Source organism: Danio aesculapii, chromosome 5 (assembly GCF_903798145.1).
Source record: "Danio aesculapii chromosome 5, fDanAes4.1, whole genome shotgun sequence".
In the NCBI taxonomy this organism is placed as follows: domain Eukaryota; kingdom Metazoa; phylum Chordata; class Actinopteri; order Cypriniformes; family Danionidae; genus Danio; species Danio aesculapii.
Genome location: NC_079439.1, coordinates 16964891 through 16986858, shown reverse-complemented (window position 1 = coordinate 16986858; position 21968 = coordinate 16964891). Strand labels below are relative to the sequence as shown.

Sequence of the window (21968 nt, the reverse complement as noted above, 5' to 3'; positions counted from 1 at the left end):
TCACGTAAACCCACCAGAGGCTGCTGTCGACCGAGCGTCTGTCTGATAGACTGAATGACTTTATGACTGACTGGCCGGCCAACCAATCGACTGACCCACCCTCCTCCTTCCCTAAACCCAACCAATTTTATCGATTGACTCACCCACCCACTTACTTCCCTAAAACTCAACCAACGATTTACAAAAGCTGTTCAGAAAAAAAAAAGGCCTCGTCTGATTTTTACCACGTTTTCGGATTTTACCACATTCTCACCCTATTATTCACTTGTTCATTTTATTTTTTGGATTCTGATTTTGTCTTACCTGATTTCTGGAACCGCTCTTCCCCGGACTCAAACCGACTTGTCTTCGTGGTCATCTCCTCTCTGCATCTCAAGTCCGCCGACGTACACAACTAGCTAACTGGACAAACTAGTTGCAGCGGGAAAGCCCTCCACACATGGTAATCGGTCAGCCGGTAAGCTTCAAAAGGAACAGCGTCACAGCGCCCCATAGTGTTCGTTTAAAAAAAATAAAATACAGCCATACGTAGCTCCGGCTACAGAATTTGCGGTCTCCAGAAACGTCCACGGGACTACATTTTCAGAATAAGCCTGTGTTGTGTATTTCCTACTATAGAAGTCAGTTACAGGTTTTCGGCTTTCATCGAAATATCTTTTTATCTGTTCAACAGAAAAAAGAAACTCATAAAAGTTTAAGACCACTTGAGGGAGAGCAGATTATGAGTACATTTTCATTTTTGAACTATGCCTTTAGGACTGTACTGCTCCTTTAAATAAGAGAATGCATTTTAATAACTAAAAGAGACATTGTTGGGAAATTGTGTAAGGGACTTTGTTTGATTTTGGCAAAGTGATGTAAGAACTTTATTGACACATTCTTCAGTGTCACAATGTCAGGGTGTCTTCGCTCTCCAAAACATTCAAACTTCACATCCACAACATTACAGATGTGCTATATTCACCGAAAGCCTCTCTGTCTGTGGCCATAATCTGTATTTATATCTATAAGCAACTCATTTAGACCTTCAACCACTATACCAAATTATCCTGAATTCATTTCATGTTGTTGTAGAGAAGCATTTGCACTCAAATTGTTTCTCAGAAAGTCACAGTGCAGTGTTTCACTGTGGTCCGTGAGCGTTGGTTTATTTTTTGTGGCTGTCATTATGTGGACTCAGCAGGGCTTGAAGAGTTTACATTTGCAAAGTCGCCTCAAATCCCTCTGTCCCGAAAAAGCAGAACAACATTGTGGATGACCGATAGCCCTTTTCACCCTTCAGATTCACATTTGTTTTAGATGCTAGAAGTAATATTCATTTATTCATTCATTTTCCTTCAACTTAGTCCCTGATTATCGTATTAATGAACTGACAACTATTCTGGCATATATTTTACACAGCAGATGCCCTTCCAGCTGCAACACAGTACTGGGAAACACCCATATACTTTTGCATTCACAAACACACTCATACACTACGGCCACTTTAGGTTACCCAATTCACCTACTGTATACCGCATGTCTTTGGACTGTGGGGGAAACCAGAGATCCCAGAGGAAACCCACACGAACACAGGTAGAACATGCAAACTCCACATAGTAATGCCAACTGGTCTGCTAACCACTGAGCCACCGTGTCACCTATCTAGAAGTAATAATGCATTAAAAAGGCCTGTTTCTGTGATAAACAAGTTGGCAATCTTATCATGGATGTCAAAATTGTTGTCAAAATTATATCAAATTGACGATAACATTGGTGTCAAAATATGCAAATTGATTAGAATCAAAACCTTGATGTCTATTTAACATCCAAACATTGATGCCCTTTCGACCGACCATAAAACCGACTCCAAAATATTATAATATAAGAAAAGTTTTATTAATCTGAAAGCTTCTCTTCCCAATTACATATTTAATGTGTAACTCTACAATGCATGTAAACTACCTTGATGTCAAAATAACAACATAGGCTCATTCTGAAAATGTTACCCTATATACTTTTCTGGAGATCGCGAATTATGTAGCCAGAAGTACATATGGCTGCATTTCATCTTTAAAACGAACGCTATAGGGCGGTATTACGCCATTCCTTTTCGCACTTACCAGCTGACCACTTACCTCTGTGTAGACGGCTTTCCCACTGTTAGCTGTTTGTCCAGTTAGCTCGCCATGTACGTCGGCGGACTTGAGACGCAGAGAGGAGTTGACCACCATGACAGGGTTCAAGTCAAAAACAGAAGCCAAAAAACAGAAGACAAAAACAGAAGCCAAAAAACAAAATAGGCAAGTAAATAACAGGGTGAGAAAGAGGTAAAATCTGAAAACATGGTAAAAATCAGACGGAGGCTTTTTTTTTTCTGGATTTCTTTTGAAAACTGTCGGTTGGGTTTAGGGAAGTGGATGATCGGGTCAATCTGTGCTCTTAAAAACACTGTTGGTTGAGTAGGTAGGGTCAGTCGACAACGGCCTCTGGTGGATTTATGTAAGAACAGCAGGTGCGAATGGCACTCGTGAAATCTCAAAAAGCATACACAGCAGCCTCTGGTGGATTCCCGAAAAACAAAAACTGCAAAAAAAAAAAAAAACTTAGCTCCTGGGACGTATTTGGTGCTCTCCAGAAATGTATATAGCGGTATGTTTTCAGAATGAGCCTGGATTGCAAAATGACATCAAAAAATAAGATTGATGTCATAAAACATTCATGTAATCGATTTTTGATGTGATTTTTAACGCCAATTTTAGATGTCAATTTAATGTCATTTTAACATCAAGGTAGTAAAATGACATCAAATCGATTTGGATTTTTGATATTTTACATTTGTTTTAATGTCATTTTGACATTAAGATGGCCACTGTGTAGTTCACAATATGCTGGAGCTTTCTGTTCATGCATGCATGTAACAGTATATTCATTCATTTTCCTTCAGCTTGATCCCTTTATTCATCAGAGGTCACCACAGTGGAATAAACTGCCAACTTATCCAGCACATGTTTTACACAGGAGATGCCCTTCCAGCTGCAACCCAGTACTGGGAAACACCCATACACACTCATTCAAACACTCATAAACTACGGCCAATTTAGTTTATTCAATTCACCTATAGCGCATGTTTTTGGACTGTGGGTGAAGCCGGAGAACCCGGAGAAAACCCACACAAACACGGGGAGAACATGCTAACACACAGAAATGCCAACTGATCCAGCCGGGACTCAAACTAGCGACCTTCTTGCTGTGAGGCGACAGTGCCAACCACTGAGCCATCGTATCGCCATAACATTATATTCCAATGTATTGTCACTTTGTTTACAATAAAAAACACTTTTGTCTGACGGAGTGGCTGTGTTTTGTAAATTTGTAGGAGTTTAAGTTTCACAGGTTCCTCAGCTGTTATGTCACTCCTCACGCTGATGATAGAATCTGGAGTGGGATCAGAAAACACAATGAAGGAGATGAGAGGTGGCATTAAAGAGCACACTGCTGCCACACTGTTTTAGAGGCTTAAAGGGACAGTTCACCTACAAATGATATCAGTCTTTAATATTTGATTCCTCTGTTTTTGAAACAGCCAATTTGTGAATTATAATTGATCATTTCAATAAATAATCATTTCTGGAAAAAAAAAATACATGCTGATCTCAGACAGAAGCATGCAAAATTGTCTGCAATATGCATTGATCACTAGAATTATGATATACCACCTCTCAGTCAGTTTGTAAACATAAGGAACACCACACAGAGATCAACACTAAGAGCAGCCTGAGGAGACAGTATTGTCTCACTCCGAAAAAGTGCATTTGGTCAGGGTGCCTTTTCAGTTCTGTGGGTTTCCTCCGGGTACCTCCGGATTTTTCAGACCACACTCGAAACCAAGGGGTACAAAATTCCCAGAATACACCAGCCACAATGGTAGCATAAATGCATCCGGTAGTCAGGAGATGCACAAATTTGTATTTTTTGTCATTATTACGAAGTTTTACAACAAACAAGCATATGTTTTAATACATTCATAACTGCGTTTGTGTTTTACTGTCTAAAAAACGCTAAAATAAAAACTGCTAAATTTCGCTAGCTATAACCCAGAATAATAACTCCTGTACAGCAGTCCCACAACATTCTGACACTCAATGACACTCGAATATCCTGTCAGAATAGTCTAGTGGCTGGGAATGAGCTTTTTACAGTGTCTGCTATAACGCTAATGTTATTTTCTTGTGTTTACATTGATGAATGGCCAGGGTGTAAATGCACAGTACAGTTACAAGCTTATTGCCATATTATATCGTTATGATAACATGATATCATTGCCTTCAGTGATTTCCTGAAGATAAATACCAAAAAATAACACAACTGGAATAACTACAGCAGTCGGCATCATCGATCTCGTATGAAGCAAGAGATTGCAATGACATATGATGACGTGTGCAGGTGCTGTAGTGGTCTCCTATTTCTTAGGGGCAAATTTTGAAGCCAAAATTTTGAAGCCAAAATTTACCTCTAGGAATTGGGTAAGAAAAGGGGAACAAAAATAGAATCGGGATTGAGCCTAAAGGTAGAAATACTCAGAACTCTTTTGTGTTTTTTATAAAACACATTATTTTTAATAAAACAGCAGTGCTAGAATGGGATTTACATGCATTTATAGGAAAAGTCAGGGTATTATAGGAATATGGGTTATAAAATTTAAAAACTGTAAAAGTGAGGCCGCAATCAGAAACACCATTAGGAACACACCAGTATGACAAGTTTGGTCAGGCTGGAGAAGTAAACCCATTTATTTTTTCTGTATATTTTTGGGTCTCCATGGAAGGAATAAATTTACATGAGGGTAAGATGACAGATTTGTATTTTTATGTGGACGTTCCCTCACACAGGTTGTCTATAGCTGAGGTGAATATAATAATAATTATATATATACACACACACATATATATATATATATATATATATATATATATATATATATATATATATGTATATATATATATATATATATATATATATATATATATATGTGTGCGTGTGCGTGTGCGTGTGTGTGCGTGTGTGTGTGTGTGTGTGTGTGTATGGGTCCAGCAGACTGTATGATATGGGAAGTGAAAGCCGGATTCAGAGCGGCAGACAGAGATTAGCTGAGGAGAAGCAGATCACCGTCAGGAACAGAAGTGTTGGTTTTAGGCACAGGGTTGTGTGCTGTTATGTCTGCTGGGTGTGGATTTAGGAATGTCTTTCTGAATGTCTTTGTGTGTCAAAACAGACTTTAGCTTTTGGCTCCACAAGATCTTGCCAAACTGGCTACACAAATACAGACTTGAGAAGCACTCGGGTCATCCAGAATATTCTGTCTGTCTGTCTATCCGTCTGTCTGTCTGCCTGTTTTTCTATCTATCTATCTATCTATCTATCTATCTATCTATCTATCTATCTATCTATCTATCTATCTATCTATCTATCTATCTATCTATCTATCTATCTATCTATCTATCTATCTATCTATCTATCTATCTATCTATCTATCTATCTATCTATCTATCTATCTATCTATCTATCTATCTATCTATCTATCTATCTATCTATCTATCTATCTATCTATCTATCTATCTATCTATCTATCTATCTATCTATCTATCTATCTATCTATCTATCTATCTATCTATCTATCTATCTATCTATCTATCTATCTATCTATCTATCTATCTATCTATCTATCTATCTATCTATCTATCTATCTATTCCGTCCGTCAATCTATCCATCCGTCTGTCTGTCTGCCTGTTTTTCGATCGATCGATCTATCTATCTATCTATCTATCTATCTATCTATCTATCTATCTATCTATCTATCTATCTATCTGTCTGTCTGTCTGTCTGTCTGTCTGTCTGTCTGTCTGTCTGTCTGTCTGTCTGTCTGTCTGTCTGTCTGTCTGTCTGTCTGTCTGTCTGTCTGTCTGTCTGTCTGTCTGTCTGTCTGTCTGTCTATCTATCTATCTATCTATCTATCTATCTATCTATCTATCTATCTATCTATCTATCTATCTATCTATCTATCTATCTATCTATCTATTCCGTCCGTCCATCAATCTATCCATCTGTCTGTCTGTCTGTTTTTTTACATCCATCCATCCATCCATCCAGCAATAGTTCATCCTTGGTCAATAGAATAGTACATTTTTAAGAGTTAATGAGAGTCACAGAACAAGAGACAGGTGTATGTTTTAAAAGATATGACAAGTGTTATTTGCTTAGCGTGTGTTTTTATACTCTCAGTTACGTGTAAGAGAGGAATGCTTGTGGAAAGCTGCAAGTGTGTGTGTTTCTTTAATGATGTCATAAACTGTTTGCATCTCTTTGTTGGCTTGTCTGCCCCATTTGACTTGAAAGGAGGAACTGCAGTTTTGGCATGTCGAGAGAGCCAGAAAGAGAGAGAGAGCAAGAGTGAGAGAAAAATGGAGGTGCCAAGTCCTAATATCCCTCACATTTCATCTTTATTGTGTGCTGTAAAATAGCTATGAAAACATTGAGAGATGGGGCTGAGAGGAAACGTCCTATTAATTGTGAATAAAAGGAGCTATGAATGGTGGTAAGTCAAATGGAAAGATCTACAACTCTTTAGCTTCCAGTCAGGTCTGTTTCTACACCTTCTTGGGAAAGATTAAGCAACGGTAAACCCACTTAAAACTCACTTAACTTTTATTCTTGTATTCTGCTGGTTTACTTGTTGGCAAATAAATGATCACCAATGCAACTACACATGTAAATAGTCTCTAAAATCTTAGATATAACCAAGAAAACAATGTATAATCACATGATGTTTTGTCGTTAATCATAACACTAGGATACATATACAGTCCCCACGTTCAAATAATGGTATAGTTGACAAGAAATTGTGCTGTATATGAGCTGATTAGTAGGTCCAAATATTCAAATGACCTACTAATTCAGATCCTGAAGTGTGCATTTGATGAACACTTTCTTTTAAGGTGTTTTCACACCTGCCTTATTTAGTTCGGTTGAATGGCACTAGAGTTCGTTTTTCCTCTTAGTGCGGTTGGTTTGGGCAGGTGTGAATGTAGCAATCGCACTCCAGTGCGCACCAAAAGCGGACCTTCCTTGAAGAGGAGGTCTCGGTACACTTTGAAACAAACCCTGAAGTGGTTTGTTTGTGGTGAGAACATGATCTGAACTAGAACAGACCCAACCTCAAAACGTACAGCGCCTTTTTGGACTAATGCAGCTGCCATATTCTGATGCACTGTGCATTATGGGATGTGGAGGAAAAATATTTGATGACAGCGTTTTACCTACAATTTTAAACAGAGAGAGAGAGAGAGAGAGAGAGAGAGAGTGTGAGAGAGAGAGAGAGAGAGGGAAAAACATTACCTGATGGATCGTTGGTATTATTTCAGGAATATGACCATGTCACAGTTTAGCTAAATTAATTCACACCTCCTCCTGAAGTGACTTGTGATGCGCCTTCACTGTTTGCAATGCATTAAAACATTGTTTTCCAGCCGCAGCCGCACCATTCTTGAAATGTATAGTTTACCAAACTATATAGTTTACTATGACCAGGAATACAATAATCCAGCGCAGTTGTCCCTCCATAGTAAAAAGCGACATTTTGTGCCTGCCGGTTTGTTTACTTGCGGGAGTTGCATTGGCATTTTCCCGCATGTTAATTCTGACCAGTCGAAAAACAGTTTAGGAATTACGTTCAATAACATCTGACCAATGAGTGATGTGGATTTTGTCACATGACTGCATTTTGGTTCTTCAAATCAAATCACTTTTATTGTCACATCATCAGCAGCACGTGTGCTATGATGAGTGAAAAGCTTAGGTGCTGGCTCAGTGCAAAATACAACAACATACTCCCAAAAAAACAGGACAATGTAAAATTGGCAACGTTGACAGCGATACGTACATTGAATAGGTGTACACATAGTTGTAGGCAGTATTGTTTTAAGTATGAATTTTTCAATTGGTTCAGACCAAAGCAATCAGTGTGGTGTGAAAAGGATACAAAACCAGCAGAAAACTGCTACAACATATTGTTTTCAATATTATCAATGACGTCAGAATTGATATTAACTCTGTATTTCATATAAATCAGTATTAATATTAGCTTAACATTGTATAATTGTTCCATTGAAGAACATTTGTAGAAAGATTTCATTTTTTTTTAAAATCCTTTTTTTTTATTTTGCAGAATATTCAGAAATAAGGAGCAGTTATTGTTTAGCGTTGAGGGTCCGGGCAGCATTACAAGAGTAAATTAGACTTTAAACTATGCCATGTTGATTTAAGAAGTCCTTAGAATTTTGGCCAGATACTCTTAGTTGCTGCTGTTGCTTGCTTTGTGTGTGTGTCGTTTCCTGGAGAAACTTGTTTAATTTTCCATCCTCAGTCTGTCAAGACGCTAGCTTAAGTGAAAATGCAAGCAAGCGTTAAGCATCTGTGCCTTTTTTGTTTACACTTGTTGTTTACTTGGCTGTGAAATTGAATGGTTTGTTATCCACTTTCAGATGTCAGTTCACCGAGGTGGCCTTTGATTGTTGTGGCTGAATCAACACATAATGCTGAAAAGCGCTTGTGTGATAGATACAATAGACTCGGACAACTAAACAGTCAATCAAAAGTGTAGGATGAGCAGGTTCAAATATTAGTGAACACCGCATAAACTCCTTTAGTAAATATTCCTGTTAACTATATGTGACCCATTTAGTCAAAAATACATGGGTCAAAATGATAGATTTTTTTTTCTTTTCTGACAAAAAAATCATTAAAATATTAAGTAAAGTTCATGCACTGGGTTGCACACAATCGATTTGTGTTGGGAAAACATGAAGGAATTAAGTTAGCTTTTACCAATTTAAGTGGACTGAACATTCATTCATTCATTTTCTTTTCGGCTTAGTCCCTTTATTAATCTGGGGTCGCCACAGCGGAATGAACTGCCAACTTATCCAGCATATGTTTTACGCAGTGGATGCCCTTCCAGCTGCAACCTATCTCTGGGAAACATCCATCCACACTCTTTCACACACATACACCACGGACAATTTAGCCTACCCAATTCACCTGTACCGCATGTCTTTGGACTGTGGGGGAAACCGGAGCACCCGGAGGAAACCCACGTGTACGCAGGGAGAACAAGCAAATTCCACACAGAAACGCCAACTGACCCAGCCGAGGCTCGAACCAGCAATCTTCTTGCTGTGCGACGGCAGCACTACCTACTGCGCCACCGCATCGACCCCTGGACTGAACATAAAACAATTAATTTGTTGCAAATATACTCGGGAATTGTGGTGTTTCAGATCATTTTCGAACAAACAGCATATGCCATTTTTTGGGTGTGTTACTTGAAGATGTTTTGTAAATTTCCTACTGTAAATATATCAAAAAATTTGTGCTGTGCAAAGATTAATCACGATCAATTCCATCCAAAATAAAAGTTTGTTTTGACACAATATATCCATGTATATTATATATATTTATTCTGTATATGTTATATACACATACATAAAACTGTACAAAACAATTTTGTGTATATAATTTTTATATAATATGTATATTCATCTTCATTCGGCTTAGTCACTTATTTATCAGGGGTCACCACAGCGGAATGAACACAGTGGATGCCCTTCCAGTAACAACCCAAACACACATGCAATCATATACTATGGCCAATTTTGTTTACACTAAAAATACACTATAAATAGACAATACACTTAAGCTACATTAAAACAAACATTTATTTTGGATGCAATAAATTGCGATTAATTCTTGGCCAGCACTACTCTAAACTTAATCTGTACAGATTTCCTAAGTCTTTAATTTTTTTTTTAATCCTTAAGATTTCAGATTTTTAAATGGCTGTTTTCAGTCAAAGATTATCCTATCTTAACAACCAATAATCAAAAGAAAGACAATTTATTGATCTTTCAGATGATTTCAATAAATAAATAACACTTTAAGTCAGTGGTCATCAACCACCAGGCCGCAGACTGGTACCGGTCCGTAGATCAATTGGTACCGGGTCCCACAAGAAATCATTAATTATTTCCATTTTATTTATAATCTGAGTCTGAACGATGTTTTATTTTGAAATATCTTTTATTTAGAAAAATTACTGTATTCTCTCGCTTACATCTCGGTCACTTGAGTGCCCAAATTTAACCCACATCAGCAAAATAAGTGAGAAACAGACGTCTTTGGAAAGTTTCTTTGCTAACGTTAAGGGGAAAAGGCCCAGTAAAGGACCTGCGAACTGCCCAGGAATAGATCTGCGACCCATTTGTCAACAAATCAGGTGAATCCAGCTTGGCTGTCCAAGAAGAAGACCAACTGCTGGAGATCACAAATGACAGCAGCCTTTTAGTGTCCGTTGGCATATTGCGCCTTTTCTAGAGTTCACAGTTCGTTATTTCCAATGGAGGTGCACGACCTGTGCAGTGCAAGCGGTGTAACGTGCTCACGCCTTCCAGATGTATGCAATCGATTGAATACCATAAGCGCACCGCGAGTTACCGCAAAAAGAACTGACCGATCTTGTGTGGAATATACACATTTCAGTAGACTAATTATCTCAGATAAACAATGCAGCTTTGTAATTTTTCTCAATGAATAAAACTTGTATAAGAGTTACAGCAATGTTGATGGTCGCCTAGCAACCTACGAACCACTGACCCCAACCCCCCCACAGAAAAATTGTCGAATCGTTGACTGGTCCGCTGTGATAAACTGGTTAAGGATAACTGCTTTAAGTCACAATTCGTGCTATTAACTACTGGATATTATGTCCCTATTATTACAATATTAACTGTTTATTAGTACTTATAAAGTATGACTTTATTCTACATAACTAATCCTACCCAAATCCTAAAGCCAATTAATAAGCGGCTAATTAGTAGTTTATTGAGATAATAGTCTTCGTTAAGGTTTTGTAGACAGAAGTGTTACCAATAAATCTAATATACATTTCCAAAAAATTGGTCACTTGGTTTTGTGGTCTGGGGTCGTATACAAAAAGCGCATTGTCTGTTTGTGTGCTTTGTCACTTTTCTTTGATTCAGAAGTCTCCACTTTCCTTCCTAATCTTAACTGCCTCTCTGGCTATACCACTAACTGTACTCTCTCACAAAAAAATAAAAAAATAAAAAAAAATAAAAATTTCTAATGCTTTGCTTCTTAGACTTTACACACCTGAAACTTGTCTATAGCACTTGTTCACTGCTGCTCTTATAGTTGTGTAAACTGCTTCCTTGTCCTCTTTTGTAAGTCGCTTTGGATAAAAGCGTCTGCTAAATGACTAAATGTAAATGTAAATAACGCTAGCTTTCAGCACATGTACAGGCTGATACTTGAGTTTCATTCCTGCCGTAGTGTACGTTTGCCATGTTGACCGAGCATGGCTTTGAGCGTATTAGGCAAATTTCCCTTGCTCATATTTGCTTTGGATACTGGTTAGCTGCAGAGCGCTAATAGTGTGGCAGAAGTCAGCGTGCAGGAAAAAAATATCTATTTTCAGTCTCAGCCTACTAAAGATTTTACATGCTTTGTTGTTAAAGAATCCCATTTTTTATGAATAGCTCTATGCCGGATTTTTATAAGTTTATCATAAATTTTATATTTTATGATTATGGTGCATGGTAAGCGGTTATTAAAGAAAAGCTTTTGAACACGGGCCAGGCAAGAACAGCTGGTTTTCGCTCAGTTCAGATGGCCAGCAATGCTGAAACAAATTAGAGAGAAAGAAAAATGAAAAGGAGGGAGAGAGAGTGTGTTGCAATAAAGCGTAACGGCTCGACACATTGTTCTTACACGTCAGATTTAGTGTCTCAGTGATATTTGCGGACACAGTGGAAAGCCTTCTAGTTTTGTTTGTGAATAAAATGCATTAAAAAAATTTGCTGTAAGTAGACATTGCTGCAGCTTGTACCAGTGTCAACTAAGTTCAGTCCATTTTAGATCCCTGCTCGCTTCATCCAGAAGATGTTAATGCTCTGAGGTTGCTCGTTCATATTTTAAAAGACTTCTGCTAAAATTCATTTGGAAATTAAAATTGTAGACAGCAAATGTATAATTCACCCAGAAGTGAATGTCCTGTCACTTTGGATTTATGTTCATCCAAAAGCTTATGGGAGTTAAAATAATAATAATTATAATACACTCTCAGAAATAAAGGTATGCAAGAGGGTCGCAAAATATGGACCCTTTAAGTACAAATGTGTACCTTTTGAAAAGGTACCACCCCAGTGACAGCTCACGTACCTTTATTCCTGAGAGTGTACTTTTAAAGTAAATGCAACTTTTCATCTCACCATTCTAACTATTTGTGGTGGAACTGTGAGTTTAGGTGACATGGTGGCCTTTGGGTGCTCCGGTTTCCCCCACAGTTCAAAGACATGCGCTATAGGTGAACTAAATAAACTAAATTGGTCATAGGTGTGTGTGTGAATGAGTGTGTATGGGTGTTTCTGGGTTGCAGCTTGAAGATCATTTACTGTGTAAAACATATGCTGGATAAGTTGTCGGTTCATTCCACTGTGGTTTGTAATATGTTTGTCTAACCTATCTACAGCTTTTCTAGTGTTTACGTTTTTTTTCTTAGCTCACTTTGTATGGAGTAGTATTGCAATACAGAGCGCTCTGGTTCAAATCCGGTGAAGCACAGTTCCACAAAAGAAATAAAAGTAATGTAAAACTGGTAAAACTGTTCAACCCTCTACTGCATGCATTATGATAGATCTATTAAAATATTTTACTTTTTCTTTTCTTAGAATGGCTTGAAGTACTGTAAAAAATGGGGGAAAACATTTTAAAGGTATTTTATGATATGTTGTTATGTGATATGGGGTCTGTTCTTCATACCTCGCTTAAATGATCTAAGATGATTTGGCAGATCCTGGATCTGTTAATCTTGATAACTGATATCTGGCTAACTTGGTTCTTCAAACAAGTTCGTGAATCATATTAACATGTCTGGATGAACTGATCTGGGATTGCTGCATGTGTTGTGAAAGACAGATCTATCGATACTCGAAATCATGATCAGCAATGCAACGATTGGCTGATGACAGAGCAGCGTAATGACTTCATCTGATTAATATTCAATTATCCATGTGAGCTAAATTACATAAAATTCGTAGTAAAATGTATTATTACTTTTTAAAAAAAAAGTCACATATTATGCACGTCTATCATACACAAATTGTACTAAAGCGATCTAAAAAGTTCATATCAATACATTTTCTCTTTGAACCACCAGGTGGCAGTCTTTGTACTTTTATTTCGGAGTGCAGACTGCATGAATTTTGTTATTATATATATTTAACTTCATATATATATATATATATATATATATATATATATATATATATATATATATATATATATATATATATATATATATATATATACATATATATATATACATATATATATATATATATATATATATATATATATATATATATATATATATATATATATATATATATATATATATAAAGTTAAAATATATTTAATATTTTCCCAAGTGTATATAACTACTGTAAGGAAATATCAGCATTTAGTACATACTTTCAGTGTTATCTCTGCTTAAACTGACCCGATCTAATCCTGTTGATATGAAATGAGCCTGCTCTCTAGCAGGTTTGAGCTACCAGAACTGTTGTTATGACAACAACCCTCGGATCAGTTTTGAAGAACGAAACGATCCTGGATCGTGTCAAATCATCAATAACCAAATCCAGCTAAATGAGTAATCCACGTACAAAGAACGGATCCCTGATCGTGATCTTAGAAATGTTATATTTAGAGCTTTCCTTATAATTAATAATTTTACAGTAAGTATAAATATTTCCTCCAGTAAATTTTATATCAAATAAATAACAAATCTAATATATCCAGATGCATCAGAATATTGTAGTTACTAGCTAACATTTATTCATTTTCTTTTCGGCTTAGTCCCTTTATTAATCCGGGGTCGCCACAGCGGATTGAACCGCCAACTTATCCAGCATGTTTTTACACAGAGGATGCCTTTCCAGCCACAACCCATATCTGGGAAACATCCACACACACTCATTTACACTCATACACTACGGACAATTTAGCCTACCCAATTCACCTGTACCGCATGTCTTTGGACTGTGGGGGAAACTGGAGCACCCGGTGGAAACCCACACAAACACAGGGAGAACATGCAAACTCCACACAGAAACGCCAACTCACCCAGCCTCAAACCAGCGACCTTCTTGCTGTGAGGCGACAGCACTACCTACTGCGACACTGCGTTGCCCTACTAGCTAACAATGTTTATATATTATACTATATACTATCCTACGCTTGGCTTATCTGCCTCTTAGCTAACTAACCTGAACTGTCTCCATCACTGCTCTTATCAAATGTCCAATTTACATCATTCTCATGGTCACTAAAACTCATCTCATCTTCGCTTTCATCTGCAGGAAAGGCCAGTTCTTTTTCCACCTACCATAGGACATGGTGGTTCTCACTAATACACAGTTCTCTATATTTATTTCTAATCAAAAGTATTGCCATTAAAATGTAATTTTATCCAGAATGCAAATGCATTAACATATGACTAATCAACATTATATTACTAGCATTCATGTTGTTATTGTTACAACTTAAAAGTTCACAGCTGACCTTACTAGCAAGAAAAATTGGGCATTCCACTATTGCAGTGTTGTCATTTGGCAACACATACATTTGATCGATTTACAAAAAACGAATTTGATAACTTCTTTTGAGCTGTTATATGTCAACATAACTTACTGGAGGTGATGTCTCAGATTTTTTTGTGGATCTGACAAGAGTTGATCCTTTTTTGACATGAGTTGATCCGTTTTTACTGACTTTATATTTGCATTCAGAAACTACTCACAATAAAGGCCAGTGTGTCAAAAATCGCACCACAGAAAAACACTGCACATCATGTGACATAACCAGAGCACATCATTGGCTAAACTAAGGCCTCTTTCCAACAAAAAAAAATATAACATTGGTCTTAAAGAAACAGTGGCAGGGAAATTAACATAAAGATCATGTTACGAGATGGCAACACCATGCGGTAGAGGGTTAAATGTGTTTGCAGTGCATTTTTCTCTTATGTTTGCTAACGAAAACACTGTTGGTTGGGTTTAGGCAGGGGTTTAGGTCAGTGGTTCACTAGGTGACCTGTATTTGTGGATGTGTACAACAAGGATGTTTATCTGAAACGTAAAACAAAACATGTCCTAAGTAGCATTACAGATACGCAAAAACGTAGACTGTGCCATCAAGTGGATATGACATCTGAAACGTGCAATGAAAGGTTACCAATGCAACATATTTAGCTTTTAAGTGAGTCTGAGATGTTCAACGTGGTTTTGAAAGTTCTCCGAATGCATAAAAACATGCAAAGTTGTGTATTTACGTTACATATGAGATTTTACACAATATGAAGAGTGAGCGCAGAAAGAGATCTCATTGTTAGTTGATGTTTCCTAGGGCTAGTTCTAAAGTCTTGTCATCTCCTTTAGGAGGTTATAAATCTCCGAAAGCAGGGGTAATTCCCTGTCCCATTAAGCAGGCCGGACAGATGATGTCCCCGTCATTACGGTAACACATGAAAGGCCCTGAGATTCTTTACTCATTCTGTGAAGGGACTTGACCCTGAAGGCTTAAACGGACACACACACACACACACTTATCATCATAAAGTAAGACTCTTGCGCACACACCTGCACATACACGTCCGCACATTTTGAGGAGTCCTGGGGGCAAAACAGGCCTGTGTTTGGTGATCAAAGCCACCTATTATATCTGGTGTAGGACGGCAGGGGCAGTACTTTCCTCTCAGCCTTGAGGAAAGGAGGCGAGTGATTAGAGGCCTTTAAACTGATGAATTAAAGGATTAGTTCATGCCGAAAAATTCAATTTATTATCATTTAATTCACCTCGTGGCATTACAAACCTGCACGTTTTTAATTCTTGTGTGAAATAGAGATGTGAATGGGGGCGGCAGCTTTCAAGATTCCATAGCAGCCTGTTAAACTGTTAGGTTACGTCTCGTCTTAGCTTACACAACACTCAAATGCACAGCCTTTCAAGCTATACTTTAATTATATATAGATATACTTTATTATTTAATATATATTGGTGCTCGACATAAGCTCACTAAAATATTCATTCTTATTAAATACCTGTGCGATTTGTCTCCAAAACTTATGAGCAATAAGAAGATGTTTATTTTTAATCACTGGCTGAACACATCTAATGTTGGGGGGCAGTGCTTAAATTGAGCCGGATCTTGCTGGATCCTGTTTCGGAAAATGTCAGATATTCGTGTTTTGCGTTCCAGTATTTATTTTAATGGATCCGGCATTAACTTGTGCATGGTGAATACCTATGTGTGTGTGAGAGAGAGAACGTGAATAAGTGCAAATGAAGGCTGTGTGGATTGTGTGTGTGCGACGGTAGTCATCATACGCAGGTTAAAGCAAGTCACGTTCAACTAATGGCCCTCAACAATATTTTCAGCCAATCAGCTTTCTTATGTTTACAATTACTCTCATTGGTTGGGGATTGTTTCGAGCGCAGTGAGCAGAAAAAATAAATAATGGCAACCTAATTAATATTTTCATTATTTAAAACCCACAAGTAAATCTCATAATGAACCTGATAAAACGAGAAGATTAAACTGCGCGAATGGATCAGGATAGCGGGAGACAGAAGCAAAGCAGAAATCAGCCAGAAAACATGACAGAAGAGGTAACTGTGGGCTCTTCTTGAAGATTAGACTAGTGAGTCATTTAATTATTTGTTTTTCATTGGCACATAATAGTGAAGTGAACTGAATAGTGATTGTTCATATGATTTATGTTTGTAGCTACATGTTTTTATTAACCATGACTGACCTATAATGTTATATGGCACAAAACAATAAAAGACGATGTGATGCGCTATTCTCGTTTAGTGACGTCATGTTCCAGGAAAACTGAAATTGTTTGATGAACGTCAGTCACAGTAACTTTTTTTTCCTGGTTTTGTTCCAGGAATTATCAGTTTACAAATGAAGCACTGTTGGGGAAAAGTCAGACATACGGTATAACGTTAATCAAACAAAAGAAAACAGTGAATTACTAATTTGATTTGATGTGATTTTTTTTTACATTTCTCTATTATTTTAAAATGTTTTACTAGAATTAGTTAGTTGCATTTATTAATTAATTAATTAATTTATTTATTTCTGCATTTACCTTCATTTACATTTATTCATTTAGCAGACACTTTTATGCAGCGACTTACAAGTGAGAATAAAAGAAGCACTTCAGTTCATCTGAACAGCAGTATATAAATGCTATGACATTTCTACATTAGTGTAGATATGCTTTTTCTCAGAGCATATGAAAGTGGTTTTGAAGAAAGTGTCTGGTGCATTTGGAGAGGAGAAAGTCGATTATTAGGCCCAATCATAAACTTTCGAATCTTGTATTTGTTTGACTGCTTTTAATAACAAAAATAATATTGCGCCAATTTATATGGTAATTAATATTAAGTAAATATATATATATATATATATATATATATATATATATATATATATATATATATATATATATATATATATATATATATATATATATATATATATATCCTACTCCCCAAGAACTGTACTTATGAAGAGCGAGCAGATGGGCTGCCAAAATCACTCTGGACCCCTCACACCCAGCACACTGCCTCTTTGAACTTTTACCTTCTAGTCGACGCTACAGAGCACTGCGCACCAGAACAGCCCGACACAGAAACAGTTTCTTCCCTCAGGCAATCCATCTCATGAACACTTGATGATAATAATTGCGAAACCAACATCACTACTTGCTATACACTTTTATACACATATACACTTATTTAACAACACACTTTACATGCCAATTTGCACATAACAGCTGCACATATAACGTTGTATATAGTAATAAACACGTACATACACTTGTCAATTTGTATATTTGCACTCACTACTTACTTCTATTTTTTTTTAAATATATTTATTATCTGTTTTTTGTCCTGTCTCTGTTATCCTGTTGCACTGTAGAAGCTCTGTCACGAAAACAAATTCCTTATATGTGTGAACATACCTGGCAATAAAGCTCTTTCTGATTCTGATATATATATAAATATATATATATATATATATATATATATATATATATATATATATATATATATATATAAAATTATTCAGTCCATCGTTTTTTTGTTTTTTTTTTATGTCCAAAAAATTATTTGAAAGATTTGTTATCTGCTTAACCGCTAGCTGACTTCGCTATGAGTTGTGTGGACACTTACAAAATCCTGATGGTGCTTTTATGGTCAATTTGGTGCTTGGCATGCTCAAGTTCTCATTTACTTTTGTCAAGACAAGTGTCTAAAACTATTCCTCAAAACTTCCCAATCTGAGATTCACAGACGATCAAAAGTCATGTGGCTTTGGAAATGCAATAATGGTGAGTAAATGATGACAGAACTCTTATTTTTGGTTGAATTATTCCTTTGAGTGCTCGCCGGGTGACCTCCAGAAGCCTGGATCAAATAAAGCCATATAGAAACCTGGCACAATATACGAGTCTGTTTATATGTGTCTGCCAACAAGAAAGATTCCTCTTATAATCTAATCTCCTCCATTGAACCTCAATTGCCCTCAAGACTTTCAACTCCAAACAGGTGTCTTTCCTGAAGAGGAGAATACATTATTCAAAAAAAGCTATGCAAAGTAGCCATTATACTTGACTGAGTCATGATGAAAATCCCATCGGGCCGCAGGGGTTTGTCGATCTTGATGGTCGAAATACACACTCGCTTCCAAAGCCAGACTGGTTTGTTAGGAAGCCAGATCTCATTCTCCTAAACAGAAAAGAAAAAAAGGAGGGAAAACGGGAGATGTTTAGCTGACTCCAACCTGAGGTTAAGTTTCCCCGGACACAAAAAAGAAAGCACATGAAAAGACGCTTCACTCAATACACTTTCCTGTTGTAAAGAGAGAAGAAGAGAAGCTGGAAAGTGTTTTTGATAGGGGAAGAAAAGACCATGGCACGCCCTTTTGATTCCTCTTCACAATGGCTGAAATCAGATAGCTGTCGCCTCGGGCTCGAGCTGGAGACGTTGCATTGTAGCTCCTCAAAGACGAGAAGAATGGCTTTTCTAGCAATTATCGTTATTTCTGGCGGCGCGGGCACCCGTAGCGCACGTGAAGGGGGGATTCAGTCGGGCTGTTTTCTGATGAACGTGCGGTTCCTGAAGAAATAAACCAATCACTGCCTCGTCTGGCTGTGCGGTTGTAATCAATACCTTGTTTCGAAGGCTTTTTGGGGCTTCAAGGTTTAAAGTACGCACCGGAGAGCTTAAAGGGGTTTTGAAGCAGACAAAAAGACGGAGAGCTCCACAGGTCACTGTCTGGAAAGGAACAAAGGTTTTTCCCCAGGCCTTCGACTCGACAGTGACCTGGAGGTGGACATGCTTGGATGGATAAGGCCAGGGGAAGAAAAAAAAGCCCAATAAAGCATGTAGGTTCAGGCTTTAGGGGGTGTTTCTGTCTGACTGACAGTCCATGAAAAGCTTTTCTCTTTAGTGACAGCTTCGCTTGAACTAAATCATCTACAGGAACTAACTAAAAGAGCAGCAATGGTGCTAACTAATCAGCATCGTCTGCAGCATGACAGTCTCTCAGCTCTTTTCATAGTAGATTTTTTTATATATTCAAAAAGGCTGCAACACCAAAGCTCTAAAATGCCAATTTATTAAATTAAGAAGGCTGATACAAGGCGTGTAACGTTTCGAGCACACAACTCTTCATCAGACAGTGTAGTTTTAGTATTTCATTGTGGTAGTAGTTTTTTTTTATAACAAACTATGCTACAGTTCTGCTACAATACAGTATTGATTTATCAAAAGTGACAGTAAAGACATACTGTGTGTATGTGTGTCTGTGAGTGTGTGAGCGTGAAAATCTAAATATGCATTTCAGCTCTCAGAACTACACGCAGTAAACAAAAACAAAGACTGTGTGTTTATGCACCGGCTGCATGTAATTTTCTAAACAATTTAGTAGTTTTGATCAGGACTGAGTTTGATTAACAGATTTAATTTAGTTTAATTTAGTGGATGTTTTCATCACTAACATGACAAAGGGGTATTGCATTTGCCCAGAGTGTATTGTCGTATTTAATTTTTTTTTTTCCAAAAAAATCTTTTGAACTTCCTTTTCAATCCTTCAAGACATATTGAGCAGTACAGCTGTTGATTATATATATATATATATATATATATATATATATATATATATATATATATATATATATATATATATATATAATTTAAAAAGGCAGTAACACCAAAGCTCCAAAAATTGACAATTTATTAAATTAAGAAGGCTGATACAAGGCATGTAACGTTTTGAGCACACGACTCTTCATCAGACAGTGTAGTTTTAGTAGTTTCAGTGTAGTAATAGTTTTTTTTTTTTTTTACAAGAAACTACACTAGAGTTCAAAAGTTGTAAGATTGTAAGATTTGTCTTTTTTTCTTTTAATAATGGATTGCGTTTATTAAGAGTGACAGTAAAGACTTTCAAAAAATCTTCTGAACTTTCTTTTTCATCAAGGAATCCTTAAAGATGAAGTGAGCAGTACAGCTGTTGATAAGTTGCTGTTTTTTTGAGCAGCAATTTAGCATCTTACGATATTTTCTGAATATCATATGTGGCACTGTAATTTGATATAAAAAATCTGCTAATTAGTTTCTCATAGTGAAGTTTATTTCTAAATAAACTTTGGAGAGGACCACGTGCTTATGATTGACCACGGCTGGTCCCGCATTTGCTAACGCGTGATTCACCAATCAGATGATTCCTAACTTACCATAAATAACTATAAAATAAGTTTTTTTTGACTTAGTATCTTTGTCTTGAAGAATACTCCCTCTGACTGCTACTCCCCCCTCCTTTCCTAGATGCGTGACACGGCGGCCCAGTGAATAACACTGTTGCCTCACTGCAAGAATGTCTCTGGTTAAAGACCCTACTACATGGTTTTCGCTACATTCATTCTTCCATGTCGGGGCGCCACGCCAAAATTCATCCCGCTACGGCTACATTACAGCTTCTCATTTAAAATATTACATTTTTTTTATAGCGGGTGATAATCGCACCAAAACGTATTAAAAGGTAAGTGAATTATAACAGCGCGAACTTTTCTGTAACCGTAGTAGTGCTGTGCGTCATTTGTTTAACCCTTTAAGGTTACGTGCTGAATGACTGACTGGCTGACTGACAGGTGCGTGATGCGTGAGGCCAGCAAACACGATGTTTTACTTTACTTCAGGATGCATTAATACCGCTCTGTAGGTCTATTGGAGACATTCATAAATATTCCTAGCAAATCTATTAATGTTGGATACATACTCGTTACATAAACGCACTAAATCACACTTCAGCAGCACACTTGAGTGCGCTCAAGAAGATCTGCGCTCAGTGTTGCCAGATGATGCTGACTGTTTCCAGCCCAAAAAAAAGCTGTCGAGATCACAAGCATTTATATACTGTTCTAAGCATATGTATGCGAAGAACGGGGGCTATGGCATCTCTTTGGGAGATCAAAACTGGTTTATGAGGGCAGACCGGGGCTGGCGGGCATGCCGTTGCAAAACTGTCCAAGTTTTCACTACCCGCCTTGTCACTTTTTACCTGCAAAAATAAATTCAAAACCGCCCAATCTGGCAACACTGTCTGCGCTTGAGCAGCGCGTATTTAAGGGCGCACCAGAAGCTTTGTGCACGAGCAGAGAAAATCGGCGCGCAAGCAAAGAGATTCGCATGCTGTATGCTATTACATAAATGCGATCTCGACTCGTAATACTGCACTTACAACATTTGTCATTGAAATAACGCCACAGGTAGTTAGTAG

The 21968-nt window shown here is 37.3% G+C and overlaps 1 protein-coding gene across 1 annotated transcript in view; it reads left to right on the top strand.

The window, feature by feature from the left end:
• kremen1 (kringle containing transmembrane protein 1) overlaps positions 1-21968 on the top strand; it is a 143677-nt gene that overhangs the window by 71081 nt on the left and 50628 nt on the right. The window lies entirely within an intron of this gene.